A 15,880-nucleotide genomic window follows, 5' to 3' on the forward strand; every position below is an offset into this window, starting at 1 on the left:
CCGTTAATTATAGACTATAGCATTTATTTTTATTCATGATTCATCGGTATTTAACAAGTTAGAAGAGTAAAAGACCCACCAATACCTAGTGGTCTACTTTTTCCTCCCACATGAACTTTGTGCAAATAATTCTGGTAATACTGGTATCATACAACTATTCTACAAGATGACAGGTGGACAAGCTCAGTCCGGTTTTCATAACTTCATCTGCAAACTTATTCAGTCATTCTCTTCTCGGTATAGTTTTATAAAAAAAAACAGAATAATAACTATCTTACACTGTATATAGAAACACAGTGTGATCTAAACTCACCTTAATACATGAAGTGCCGTGAATTGAATAATATATTTAGTAATACATTGTCTTAGCCTTATATCTGTTACTGTCAAACTGTAATTAGACACTTGTCATTTCTCATTTCTCCATACAAAAATGTATAATTACAATTATGGAACAATCTGACTGAAGTACTTGATCTTCTAAACGAAGATCCGAGAATGACCCATTCTTAATCGTCTTCTGTATATTTTTGATTTCGCAATTCTATTTTTTTATTTTAACCAATCAGCCGACTTGTCTGAATGTCAAAGATTAAGAAAAATGTGTAGGCTGTCAGGGACTCGAATCCGGGACCAGTCTCTTATAGAGCAAGTGCTCTACCGACAGATCTAACCGGCTGACACTTTACGTCATAAAAAATGTAACTATCAAAAACCCAGTCAAAATATAGATTTTTTATTGTCACAAAATGTTGTAAGTAAGTAAAAATGTGTAGGCTGTCAGGGACTCGAATCCGGGACCAGTCGCTTACAAATTTTTTATTCTTACAAAATGTTGTAAGTAAGCCTTCTGCCTGGCTAACGGAATGGTCGTCAGAACGAGGCTATCAATAGCACGTCTTCAGATCCTAAGTATAGCGTAACAGGAGATGTACTTTAGTCAGACAGCATTATGGAAATACAAAAGGTTACAGTTAGTGGTGTGTCTTTAAGGTAACTTGACAATAGCCACTACTGACACTGACATTTTAAAGGGATAAGTACAAATATATATAACTCTCAAAGTTAGAATTGAAGCTCAAACAAGAAATGGCACTATTAGTGACAAACGCCCCCAGAGGTTTGTCCAAGAATGCTACAGTTCGATGCGCAAAATATGCCAGAATAGTTAACACGGTGGGGAAACCAAGAATGCAACGTCATCAAAACCCAGCGCAAATGAGCTGGCCACACACAAATTTACGTCGATTCAGGTAAGAAAAGTCTTGTAACTTTTTTATTACTGCAGCTTTCGACTCGAGATAAAGAGCACCGTACCCGGCCTGGAGTATACTATTCTGCGGTAGTGTTCCATGTTGTACGTATAGCTTGGTTTTGCTCGAAAATGCGAACAGTTGGCAAAGAGGGTATGAGCTGTACCACACTTTTGTCAAAGAAAGTGAGTTTTGATCGTATTTCGTGAAATGAGGACAGATTTGACGCTCATTTAATATCAGTGACGAGCATAATAGTCAACCACTGTTTTATTTTGCTATTTACAAGGATATCTGACGATATTTTATTCAAAACAAACAACATTATTAAAATGAGAACATCCACACTGACGACTTTGTTGGAGAACATCCACACTCTTAATTACCATTATTGCAGTTATCATGAGTTATTCTTCCTAAAAGCTATGTCTTAGGCAGTCAAGCTACGTTGTTCAACAACCAGTGTCGTCTATACATACAATCAGCAGTTCTAACCATTTACCTCGAGTCTAGACCAGTTAAAATAGATCTGCCTAATCATATGGCAATGGCTGAGCACATGTTAGGCTAACATTAATCTCTATGTATAGTGTGGCATAAGGACACGGTGTTCAGATTGGTTGCATCTTAGAAAAAAAAATATTTTAAGATAACAAGACAAATTTGCATAAAAGTCCTGCAAACAAAGTTTCAAAGCAAATAGAGGATTGAAATAGTTATTGTATTGTTATTTTGTTTATAACTATATCCACCCCAAAGTGCATAAAACACGGATAGTTAGTACTTTAACTAAATATTATAACTAAGATATTTTAAATCTAATTTCAGCAAATGGAAGTCTCTTTCAAATATCAAATACAATCCAACCTTATACATAAAAAGGGCATTATCACTTAAGGTGATTATGCACATTTGATAAACCGGCAGAAAGGCATACAATGTATTATCATTGCGTAGACTAAAGCCTTGGTTCTGCATACGGAACTGAAATTCATTTATTGAATGGTAATCCCATGACAACAATATTATATTTCTAAAGATAAAACGTGATATTAAAATTGTTCGAACATTAAATAGTTCTAAATAGTGTCTTTAAATCAGCTTGAAATGCGCTGATCTCTTAAAATAAAGGCAACGTCTATAGCCTAGTGGTAGAGGGTCCGCTTCGAGCGCGCGAGGTCGTGGGTTCGATCCCCGGCCGCGTCATACCAAAGACGTGAAAAATGGTATCAGTAGCTTCCTTACTTGGCGCTCAGCATTAAAAGGGAAACTGGCCTCTTCTCTCATACCCTCGTGGAGATTGATCCTATCAGAAATTAGGGGTCGAGAGTGAATAATATAAGTTGTAGAACTTCCTTCACAATCGACCTAAAATGAATTCTGTATAAACTAAAATAAAGGCACACGTAAGACCTTAGCTTATATTTTCGACTGAGAAGATTCATTAAAAGCTTCATTGGGGACAATTTACTTTTGAAAAGATGATTTCCTATAGGCACATATTACAAAATGTTACTTAAGGTCAAAACATTTTGTTAAGCAGAAAAAGTCACATGACGCTATCAATTTAATTTTGCCAAAAGTTGCAAGTTTATTCTATAATTTGGAAAAAATCGGAGTTTAATCGAATTTTAAATCAGTGAAGAAAAACAAATGGATCAGAACTTGTAGAACTACCTTAGGCAACATACGGGGAAGATTTTCATGTGACGCCTTCAACTTTCGTCAGTATTTATACGCCTTTCCACACTCCTCACATCCTTGGTTTTCTCTCTCCGCTGTGACTGTCTTAAGTGATCCCGCAGAGCAGGTTTTCTGGCTAAGGCTTAGCCCCTAATATCGCACTTCAATCAAATGCTGATTTATTAAAATAAATTTCCCATAATTTGAAATGTACTGCAATGCTATTGGACAAAAAATAATTTCAAACATTAAATACTGTTACAACTGTATTAATAAATTTACTAGCTGCGGACACCTTTTGATATTAGCAGATCTTAATAATTTCAAACTATTTTATAAAGCTTGAGCCGTATTGTTCATTAATAGTAGTGTTTAAGTATAGGTTTGTGGTTTGGCGAAAGAAATTTACATATACTTTGTTATCTCGCGTATGTAATTGGTGCCAAAATTATTTAAATGAAATGAGAAGATTTATTTTTCTAATTATTGGCTACCTGTTTAGTATTCAAAATTATTTTGTGAACAAATTTAAGCTCCGCATACAGTATGTGACTTACCGGGTAAATAAACGACTGGAAGTAAATGTTGATGATTTACCAAAATTAATTTCCCAACGACATTTGTTGTTGAACAACGTAGCTTGACTGCCTAAGACATAGCTTTTAGGAAGCATAGATGCAATAATTGTAATTAAGAGTGTGGATGTTCTCCAACAAAGTCGTCAGTGTGGATGTTCTCATTTTAATAATGTTGTTTGTTTTGAATAAAATATCGTCAGATATCCTTGAAAATAGCAGAATAAAACAATGATTGACTATTATGCTCGTCACTGATATTAAATGAGCGTCAAATCTGTCCTCAATTTATGAAAATACGATCAAAACTCACTTTCTTAGACAAAAGTGTGGTACAGCTCATACCCTCTTTGCCAACTGTTCGCGTTTTCGAGCAATAACCAAGCTAAACGTACAACATGGAACACTACCGCAGAATAGTATACTCCAGGCCGGGTACGGTGCTCTTTATCTCAAGTCGAAAACTGCGGTAATAAAAAAGTTACAAGACTTTTCTGACCTGAATCGACGTAAATTTGTGTGTGGTCAGCTCATTTGCGCTGGGTTTTGATGACGTTGCATTCTTGGTTTCCCCACCGTGGGTATGACTAATTTTCCGACAAGAGAAAAAATTTCTCCGAAGGTAACCTTGACCTTAGAGCTAGGGTCTGGGTCTTGAACATGACACACTAACTCATCATAGGGAAAATTGTGACAAATAATGTTTGATGATGACAGAGTTATTGACTGGACAAGAAACATAAATTTTAGCTTTTTAATCTAAGTTTGACTTTGACTTTGAAACTAGAGAGTTTGGACTGGCGTCTGACACGTCATTTTAATATAGGGAACGTTTATGCCATGTAATTTTAAAATGTCTTCATCGACGGAATAGGTATGGAACTGACAAGAAACACTTCATGCAAACCGTTAACCTCTAAATGTGACATCGATCGTGGAGCTAGTGGTCTGGTTGTTATGTACGACACGTTTTCTCGTTTTCGGGGAATATTTCTGCTAATTAATTTCGAAATTTCTTGATTAATGACAGAGTTACGAACCGGGTATGAAACAGACCCTTTTAACCTTTCACTTGACCTCTAAGTGTAAACTTAATCTTGGAGCTAGGGGTCTGGGTCTTGCGTGTAATCATTTTGTGGGGTCGAATCTACGTGAGTGTTTTTTTCATGTTTATTCTTTGTGTGTGTTTGTGTGTGTGTGTTTTTTTTTCTTTTCGTTTTCATTTTCATTCCCATATTTTTGTTTCTTTCTTTGATAGTTTGTATTTGTATGGTTGCATTTATATAAAACAACAGTATGTTTATTATTTGCATGGCTTAAATGCATGCATTTAATCAATATCATCTTTGATATAATGGTAAACTTTTCTGATCTGCCATATCGGCTTATGGTACTTCTCTGTTGTGTTGTCACATAGTTCATGAAGGAATCTAAATGTTTAGTAATACGAGAAAAAAAAATAATGTCGATGGTGAGTTTCGAACACACACGGTAAAAGATCTGTTTAACATGGACTGTATGCTTTACCACTGAGCTAATTGCAATTGGTACAAAATCTTAAAATATTTAGATTGTAACATGATTAATGACAGGGTTACGAATCGGATATGAAACAGACCCTTTTAACCTTTCACTTGATTTCTAAGTGTAAACTTGATCTTGGAGCTAGGGGTCTGGGTCTTGCGCGTAACACATTGTCTCCTTATGGTAAACACTTATGCCAAGTTGTTTCAAAACCCCCTCATGGATAACAGAGTTATATATCGGACACGTAAAGATCTATTATGGTATGACTTCTTAATATGACACTGACCTTGGAGCAAGGGATCTGGGTCTTGCGCGTGACACATTGTCTGATTATAGTTACCATTTACGCCAAGATATTTCAAAATCCCTCCATGGATAGCAGAAATATGGATCGGACATAAAAATAACCCTGTTAACACCTTGCCCTTGGAGCTAGGGTTCTCATTTTCAAGTGATAAACATTTATGCTAAGTACTTTTAAAACCTCTTGATGAATGGCAAGGTTACGATCCGGACACAAAACAGACTGTTTGACTTCTAAGTGTGACCTTGACCTTGTAGAAAGGGGTCTGAGTGTTACACATTAAACGTCGTCTCATTAAGGTTAATATATTTATGCCAAACTATTTCAAAATTTCCTTCATGGAGGACAGAATTACAGCCCGGACAAGAATTTACAAAGTTACGGTCGGCATTAAAATCAAAGAACATACTGTAGTGTTTACAAATAAAAAGTTATTTGCTGAAACATATTTAAATGATGTAAGGATGTTATCATTAAATAAAATCCTAAAATTATTTTTTTTCTTGATATTGATATATACTTAATCACTTAATAACAACATAATATATTAGGCCCTAACAAAATCTGAAAAATCCCTCAGAAGCAACGACGACAAAACAAATAGTAAATATTGCAGACCCGATTTGACTTATAGTTGGTTTTAATTTGTACGCTAGTCAGCAGTGTACATGTATTTAGATAATTTACAACCATGCTTTGCACGGAATGAATTTGCAACCATACTTTGCACGGAATGTCATGGATCAGAGGGATAGACCGGCTGTATTCATCACTAAAACCCGGCAAACTGTATGAAATCTAAAGTGGTAGGATATTCATGGCATGGTCCCTGCTGCAACGAATGCCTATTATTACGTAAGTAAAACACAAATATGGTGATGAAATTAGAGTTGTTATCTGATTTTTCTTTCGTTTAAACATCATCACTTAGATTAGAACACTTTACATGTAACAGTACAGCTTTTTCTAAAATCTTATACAGGAAGCCTGCTACACATAAAATATGATGGTGTCATAAATTGGGATACTGTGGCAGAATGCAACATGAATAAACATTAGCTGTTCTGAATTAGTAAGATATGACTTAAATAAACTGTATGCAGCTTTACACAAACAAGCATTGCTAATAGCCAAACTTGTTGGTGTAACATGTGAGTATCTAAATTTGGATATAAATACGAGTAAGCATATCTGTAGGAAATATGACGAATTCCACCCCACCCCTTTCCCTCACACACTCACTATATTTGATAACTCTTTCATTCTGAGTGTAACTACATTGTATTATAGACCCAGATGAATTAAAAATCCATTGTGCTAAGAAAAGTTTTAGTCAAACTGTGAATAAATACATGCAGTTTAACTATAAATTGTTATATTTTTTATAGTCGTGTTCTTTCCCGAATATCTTTAGGCAATTTAGCTTTAACTGTTGCAAAAAATCTACTTCCTTTCTATATTGTATTTACAATTTTGGCTTTACTATGTCTTGAAATGTCGACTAACTGATGAGTCTATGGAGTTGAATATACAAAAGAAAATGTCTTTAGTACTGTGTGAAATTCCAGAGATTAGGCAAAGTTCTACTACACATGCTGATATGTATAAATATTGACATTTCTAGTTAAAATACCGAGTTTTACATTGGTACTTTACGTTATTTAACGTTATTCCATTGGTCATATTTTGTGATCGTACTTCATTAAGCTTGGTCCAGTTAATGTTGAACCTTTTCTACACTTCCAAAGGATGTGATTGACATACCAACTGACTACCAAGTTATTTATAAATAATTTACTATATGTATCAAAACCTGAAAACCATTAATGCAAGAAAAGCAAGGGAAATACATTTATCTTTCTACTTATGTAGAACATTATCTTTAGAAATTTTCACAATAAACTTATTGAATAACACATTACATTGCACAGAAATGTAAAAGTTTTATTCAGTAATGTTTTATTTTGACGATCGAACTGTTCATCAAGTACAGTTTACAAATCACTTCACCATAGTCCCTGAGGGTTCGAGACCTGCTTTTGTCATCCAGCTTGCTTGCGGAAGGTCAGTGGTTCTACCAGGTGCCGACTTATGCCCGAAATAATGTCCAGAATGTCACATTAGTCTTCCCCAACAATTACAAATAGAAAGTTGCCATATATCCTGCACTGTGTCAATGTGATGTAAACCTTTAAACATATATGATACAAAAGATCGTCTTCAAGAACTGGGTCATGGAGCTTTGTTTTGTTTAAGGGTTTATATCCCACCAAAACAATGTAGGGATATGGCAATTTTTCAGCTTTGAATGGTTAATGAAGGCCTGCAGGCGCCCGCCATTATAGGCCATGATGGACAGATGCCTGGGTAGAACCAATAATCTTCCGTCAACTAGTTGCATTGCTAACTCGCTTGAAAGAATGTTACGTGAACCCCACACAGAAGTTGGATTTGAAAGTCAACGCCCAGCTTTGAATGGCCCTAAAGGCACTCAGTCATGTATTGCTCTGAGAGTGCCGCCATTTGATAAAAGTATAACATCACAAAATGAACATTTGATAATAACAGCAATAATGTATCTTAAAATTACTTCCCAGTATTCCCTATTTATTTTATTCAAGTTAAAAGTTTTAGAATAAAGCATTGTATACCATAACTGCAGCTGATTTATTTAGCTCCAAAATGGAAAATAAATAGGTACAATGCTAATGTTCATCCTAAAATATCTTGATATATCGCTCACATTTTGTAATTATCTCCCTTTTTGTTAAACCAAAAAGATAAATATTGATAATAACACACAAAGTTTACCTCGACTTATTTAATGTAGTAAATTCAATCGCTTCACTTACAATTGAATAATTTCAATACTATAGGATGCTAAGAAGCAAATGCACATTTTGGCTTTTTACCTCCCTTTGCTTTGTCTTTATCATATTATCGATATGCTTTGAATTGTAAAGTTTAACTTTAAAGACATACGATTATTATTATTATTTACCAGATTTTTATAGCGCTCTTTTCATCTATAAAATAAACGTTCAAAAGCGCCAGATATCGTTGATTAAGACATATTTTGTATAAAGGAATGTTTTTGTTCATGTCATATCTGTAATTTGAAGATAGGGCAAATTATACTAAATTTATAAAATTATATGAGATTTATCTTCCTTTTCCTTAAGCACAAATAACTCCATTTTAAAACACAAGATATATTTAAATGATCTATTCAAACTTGTTTAATGCACTCTAGCATTTATGTAACATACAAAGTGCATACAGTGCTTTTAGAGAAATTAAATTGGTAAGAAAATGGAAAATAGAATTATTTGAGGCGGCTATTTTGAAATAAAGATGGCCGCCAAAATATTGATGATAAAAACTGTTACCAATGGATTTTGAGAGGCTGGGTGTATACTTCTTTAAAAATGGAAGTTGGCATAGAACACAAAAATGCATAGCAGAGCATGCGTCTAAGGCTATGCATAAATTGTTTACAATTTTTAATAGTTACGAATTTTCAATGAGCGAAAAATGTATATTGTTTGATTCATTAGTTGCTACTGTTCTTAACTACTGCTCTGAAATTTGGGGTATGAATGATGGGAAAGACATTGAAATTATTCACACCAAGTTTTGTCGTAAACTTTTGTGCGTTAATAAATCAACCAACTTGATTGGTCTGTATGGAGAACTAGGAAGAGTTCCCATGATAATATATAGAAAGATAAATATGGTACGCTACTGGTTTCGTTTACTGAATTCGAATGAAAACTCATTACAAAAAAGAATTTATCATATGCTGCGTAACGATGCGAATAATAATATTACATATAATAATTCAAACTGGGCGTTTCAAATAAAGATATTGTTAGAAAACCTGGGATTGTCGGATATATGGATAAGTCAAGATAGTAACAGTATTTCTTTTTCTACTATAAAACAGAGATTATTAGACAATTATTATCAAACTTGGTATGCTAGCATTAACAATTCTCAACGATTACTCTCTTACAGTAGATTTAAACATTCATTGAATCCTGAAAAGTACTTAAATATAATTGAAGATAAAAAGTTTCGAATTGCTCTTAGTAGATTTAGGTTATCGTCACATAATTTGGAAATAGAAAGAGGTAGATATAACAACACGGATCGAAATGATAGAAAATGTAAATTTTGTAATCTTAACTCTTTAGAAAATGAATATCACTTTCTTCTTGTATGTCCGTTATATATAGAATTACGAAGAAAATATTTAAAACCATATTATTGTAGATGGCCCACTCTAAATAAATTTGATAATTTGATGTCTACGGAAAATAGAAAGGAATTACTAAATCTCTCAAAATTTATTTATTTTGCGAATAAACTAAGACAAGATATTGAAAGTTAGTTTCATTTTAGAAGCAACACCATTTTTCCATCTAACATAGTTATTGTATGTTAGAATGTTCTGGATGTAATAATAATAATCTTGCAAAGCTTCTCTCAGTATCTGTATTATTATATTAAATGTTAAATATGTCTCGCTACATGTCAACTCTGTTTAGGCTAGAAGCATTTATAAAAATGCTTAATTGCTGAATAAATGTTGTTGTTGTTGTTGTTGTTGTTGTTTAAACTTTCAAACAAAATAAACAACTTCGTAAAATATAGCAAAACTAAAATCACAAACTCATATTTTCGGACAGTTCGGCACAGACTATAATTTCTCATTGCCAGTCCAATTTATCATAATGCTTTGTAAAAAGTAGAGCTAGTAAAAAAAGCAAATGTCAGGATAGCAAAAAGAAAAGAAAAAAAAAAGAAAGAGAGAGAGAAAAAAAAAAAAAGAAAAAGAAAACGCAGGATTACTGTAGCTATATTTACAACAACAGTGTCGATATATTTTATGAAGCATTGTCGTGGACGGAAACGTCGATCGGAGGTGTTGTGTTAGTTATTCCTCCAGTTTATTTTTTCGGCGTAGCTGTATAACATGGATTTTGACCTACATTCTGTAGTAATCGGGGCACGAAACAGGTGCGCGCCGAAAAGATAAACCATTTATTTCTGACTGTTAAATAAAATTGAATACCAGAAAGCACATATTAAACAAGGGATTTTTAGTAATCTTAACGCCCAAAACTAAAATGATTTATTCCAACTTTATAATCTGTAGTAATTTATCATCGCAAGATAAATCAAAGGTAAACTTAATCCCCGTTGCGTACATCGCTTACAGATGAATGTGTGGCTGGTTGTAACTGTAGAGCCAGAGTGTACCTGTTGTTGTTGTTTTTTTGTCACTGTACGGGCTTTTACACATCCGTAAAATTTATGTTCTTTGTGAAAATAAAGCGGAAAAGTTAACAATTATATGTTATAATTTCACGAAACTGAGTTATTCCTAACACTATTTGACACCGAGGTCGTTCTCCACTGGGCTTCCATTTGGTAAGTGCAGGCGAAAACAATAAAAACACCAACGTTGGCCAATAGGTCAGCTGAAAAATCTTAAATTTAATGAAAATAATGACTATGCAAACAACAACAATGTGCAAATTGAATTCCATCATAAATATAAGTATTTACCTATTACTTTACCCAAATAAAAAAGATTTCAACAGTTACTGGAGATATTATGCTATTGTGTTAATTATGGGGCATTCTGACCCAACACGAAATTATTTTAAAATCATCAGCACAGGACGTCAAATCATTTCGACCTTCTATCACTGAAAGGATACCTACTGATCATTTACATTTGTGGCTTAGTTGAAATATTTGCAGATGAATAATGTGTTCATACATGCATATCCGATTTTTTTTCTGTCTGTACATTCTGTTTAATTCTGATTATTCCATGCGCCAAACAGCATTACCTCTACACCGTTTGTCTTTTTAAACGGGCATTTCTTGTTTAGCATGACATTGCATGGATCTTTGTTTTGTTTTGTTTACTAGAATTAAGAGAGGACTTTAGCACAGTGTGTTTTAATATATTTTCTTCGCACATAATAGAAAAAAAAAAAAGAAATGCAATTCGAAGTCAGAGATCAGACCTAGGTTTTCAAACATCTTTCTTCTGGCGCAGTATGTAAAATTCTTAGACAAAAGAAGAAAAAGAAATATAATTGAAGAAAAATATTCTTCTACCAGAAACACAATATATTACAAAGAAATGTATTTTATCCAAATTACATTACTATTTCATTTTATAAACCCTTTCCTTGTCTCTCTACCTGTCTCACCTGTGTCTTTAGATATATTTCCTGCGAGAACGTGATCTCATTATGATTATATGACGCTACTTATGACACTTACTGGCAGTAGTAATCAAAAAGATAGATCCTTTCAATTATTCCAAATTAATTTATTACCATATAAAGTAAGATTTGATATGATAAATGCTAAATATATTTTCTGAATTATTCAGTGTGTTACATACGAATCCATGCTAATCACATAGTCACCGATTCCATGCATTTTTCGCAAGAAAGACACAATAGAAAATCGGAACACTGTATGAATTATGTTTTGAATAACATTATGATGTATGAAGTTATTTTCTCCACAAACCCGTTCAATGATTTAACATAGGCCATAATTTACGTAATGAAACGCGATACGTTACCAACGTACCTAGCTGCTAAACCTTGTATTGTCCTTAGACCTTGAACAACATTACTTTACGGCTTTACGAATCGTACATAAATACTACAGATTCCGGTCAGCATCCTAAGCTTCGTGTAATAGCCACGAGAAATTTCAGTAATTCAGTCGAAAGCTCCAATATGTATTCAAAAGTTTACTCGTGCCGTATGAAATATATAACCCATGTCGTGTTGTCGAATGCGAAAAGACTTTCTGTTGTCGTATGTGAAGAAACATTGGGCATCCCAGTGATTTTAATTCTAGAAATCCCATATGCTAAACTTAATTTTTAAACTCCCACCTCGATTCATTTTTGTTGAGCGCCAGGCTGAAGCCTATTTTGTCCAATTTATAACTGCTATCTGCATTAACAATTCTTAAACAAGTGGTTGAAATATTGCTATATAGTTATGCAATTCTTTATGATACATCTGTCTCAGGCTTTGTGTTTCTTTTCTTTGATAGTAAGTACACAGGCAAAATATACCAATTATGTATACAGTATAGAAAGGGCATCAGTAAAGATTTCTTATTATCGAATTGCTTAATTATTCATTTTCACCAGAATGATGAAGAAGCGAACACTGTCTGTAGGAATCGATTACTACTGTCATTTTATACTTGCTTTGTCAGAAAGTACACACTAGATCTTCGTACATTACTGTTCTGGATACGATATTTTTCTTGTAATAAGGTACAGCGCTCCTTTGCTACTGATGAAACATAAGCTGCCAAGGAAGTAAGCACGGCAGAAGGTAAGGCTTTTAGCCTATATATTTCAAAAGTTGATTTTCTTCTACATTTTGTTTCTTCATAAGTTATGAAACAAGTGTAACCGAACGTTTTCTTTGTAAAAATGCATCACTATTTGTATTAATATAACAGTGTTTGTCATATCATATATAATATAGTAGATCATGGGGTCCATTCAATAGATATGTAATAGAGTTCCGCTTAAACCGGTGCTATGGGACGTGAGAGGTGTTGCATATTTTATTACCTCTCATGAACAGACTCAGTCAAACAGAGTTTGCTAGCATTCTTTTTTGGTTGCATGTTATGCTTCCGAGGGATCATTTTACAGATTTTATTTACTATCACAACAGCAATCTTTAAGTGCCGTGTGGCGGTTGTAAAAAGTATCCCCGTACTTGGATTCAGTGTTGTTATATTTTCTGGTCCTTTGGGAGTCTTTCGCCCTTATCCAATGTCCTGGGAATGTATTCGTACAGACGTACATTATGAAATATTCCGTTGAGAATATTTTTCCAGTGAAACACTGAACACTCCTTGTTCAATCTGAATCACTGTGTTTTGCAAAATAGAAGAACAGAGGGACTCCAGCAAGCCCGTGTCAGCTTTGCCATCGGCATCATATATATGATGTATACATGTATGTAATAAATATATATGGAGTTAAGAAAAGTATGTTTTTATATATGTGAAAATTGATATAGTAAAGTGTCTGATCCGACACTTCATATTTTTTGTCAAAAAAACTTTTTTCAAATCTTTAAATATGTGAATGACTAGGATGTAAGTACTAAAAGTGAAACAATATATGGTTATGAACAGGGTTAATGAAGTTTAGTACGCTGGTATCACTTGAAATATCATAGCATACAGGGTTAATAAAATTTAATGCGTTGATGTCATATATTGTGGTAATCGAATGTAAAAAAAAATATTCAGTTTCATGAAGTATAATTGGAGGATCGAGGTTTCAAAACATATGAGAAAAGGAATTCGGTGCCACAACGTTGAGATTATTTCTCATATTTCATATTTTCTAAAAGTGTAATCTTTGTTTTATTACAAACAAAAGAATTTAGATTTTTTTGCTATATTATGTAACAGAATAGTGTGAATAGAGACTGCTGTTCATAGAACCTGTTTAGAATTATAAACCGTGTAATCTGAGTAAGTTTTTACTTATAGCACATTTAACTCTGGAATTCTGATTTTTAACAATGAAATATAATAAAGAATGATCATACCAGTTAAGTTTACATGTAAATGGTATGATGGTATGTGATATCGGCACTCTATGGTGATGTTTTATACGTATTATAAATTATGTATGGTGAACAAAGAGTATTTAATTAAAGTTAATACATGAAAGGCGGATAATTACGACTGTGATTGAAGTGCTGAAGAAATATGAGATGAAATGAGTATCAAAGTGTTGTATTTGAGGATTGTACCATTTTTTTGTGTGCAAGGATGCACGATTAACTTTACAAAAATAAATAAATGCACATAATGAAATGAAAATTTTGAGGCACGAATGTTTAATGCACTGATTTCAGGTCAAACACACGCACAAACAAACATTTTTTCAGTTATAAATTTCTTGTGCGGTGGATCACGTGATCATATTTGCAAAAGAAACAACAACCAATTTTTAGTAACAAATAGTCAAGTAATTAAAAACATACGACTTTTCAGTTACAAGTTTCTTATGTAATGATCCTCATGATCACATCAGTAAATAACCATGTTTCAGTTACCAATTTTGGTGCAATGACGCAATTGGTCATTTTTGCAACAAAAAGAAAACAACAACCAACTGTCAAATTTACACAATAAAAGAATAAATTTCTTTTGCATGGTGTATGTAATCAAACTTTCAAATAACAAACTTTCAACGTGTTCAGATTTGCCACAGAAAATGCAACCAACGATTTTTCAATTACAAAATTGTTGATCATATTTGCAAAGTTCTTGTGCATTGATCCTCATGATCATATTTCCAGAAGGAAAACAACAGTTAAAGATCATGTAATCATAATTTCAATAAACAGATTTTTCAGTTATAAATAATAAATACTTTTGTGTTCTAGTTTTGCATTCCGGTGACATGTTCCAGTGTAGAACTGTCAAAGTTGATATTTTTGCAAAACGTCTCCCTCCTCTACCATAAGAATTGAGAATAAAGGCGTGACAAGTTAATGACAAATTATTTGAAGGACAAGGTCACCACGGCATATGGCTGTAATTCTGCTGAAAGGACTTTAGAACGTGACCTCTAAAGGAGTTATTCGCCGTGGTGCCACCTCGATTCAAGGGCAATAACTTACTGAAAAAAATGTGTGGAAATATCATATTATAGAGACCAGTATATATTAACGGTTAATAGAAGAAACAAATCATCACAATACATACGTAACGTATTTTGGCAATGCAGTTCAAGTATGTCAATTGTCCAACACATTTTGGTAGAGAATACCACAACTAAGTCGATTATTGGTATCCAGTGCCAAAATCCGACCGCATTTTGCTTTGCGGTGTAACGTATGTATATGACATTTTTTCTGCCCATTTGAAAACGACTCTTTATACTATCAGCCTATGTCGGTAACCTTCCCATGTACATTTACATTTTGTAGCAACATTGTATACAGAAAATGGCATTACAGAAATCAGAATGCAGTGCCTAATTCTTTCAATGCCCGCCAGTTAGGGCATCTTTTGAGAAAAGGCATTGACCCAAACGTGTGTAGAAGTCTGTATTTCTTCCTTTACCCTTGTTTTCATCCTGCATCCCTGTAGATGATCATGTTTGGTCTGTCCAAAGTCAAAAACTTTGTTTCACATAGTTTATAGTGGCCTTGTATGACGATATATTTTACCGGTTTACATTAAAACAACCCGTGCATGAACAATACTGCACAATATCTCTGAAGAATGACATGCAAGGTTTACATGACAAGAATTAGTTGTTTTACAAACCATGATATTACTAAAACTAGATGTTGTGATAGTGTGGCGCCGTAAGGAAGTAGCCACCTTTTGTTAAAAAAAAACATACAAATTCGGACAAAAGTGGTACAAGTGAAAATGCATGCAAACATAATTTTTCAAACACCTACTCATTTTGGTTAATTTCAGGTCACTAGAAG

The sequence above is a fragment of the Mercenaria mercenaria genome, chromosome 2, assembly GCF_021730395.1.
Source record: "Mercenaria mercenaria strain notata chromosome 2, MADL_Memer_1, whole genome shotgun sequence".
Classification (NCBI taxonomy): domain Eukaryota; kingdom Metazoa; phylum Mollusca; class Bivalvia; order Venerida; family Veneridae; genus Mercenaria; species Mercenaria mercenaria.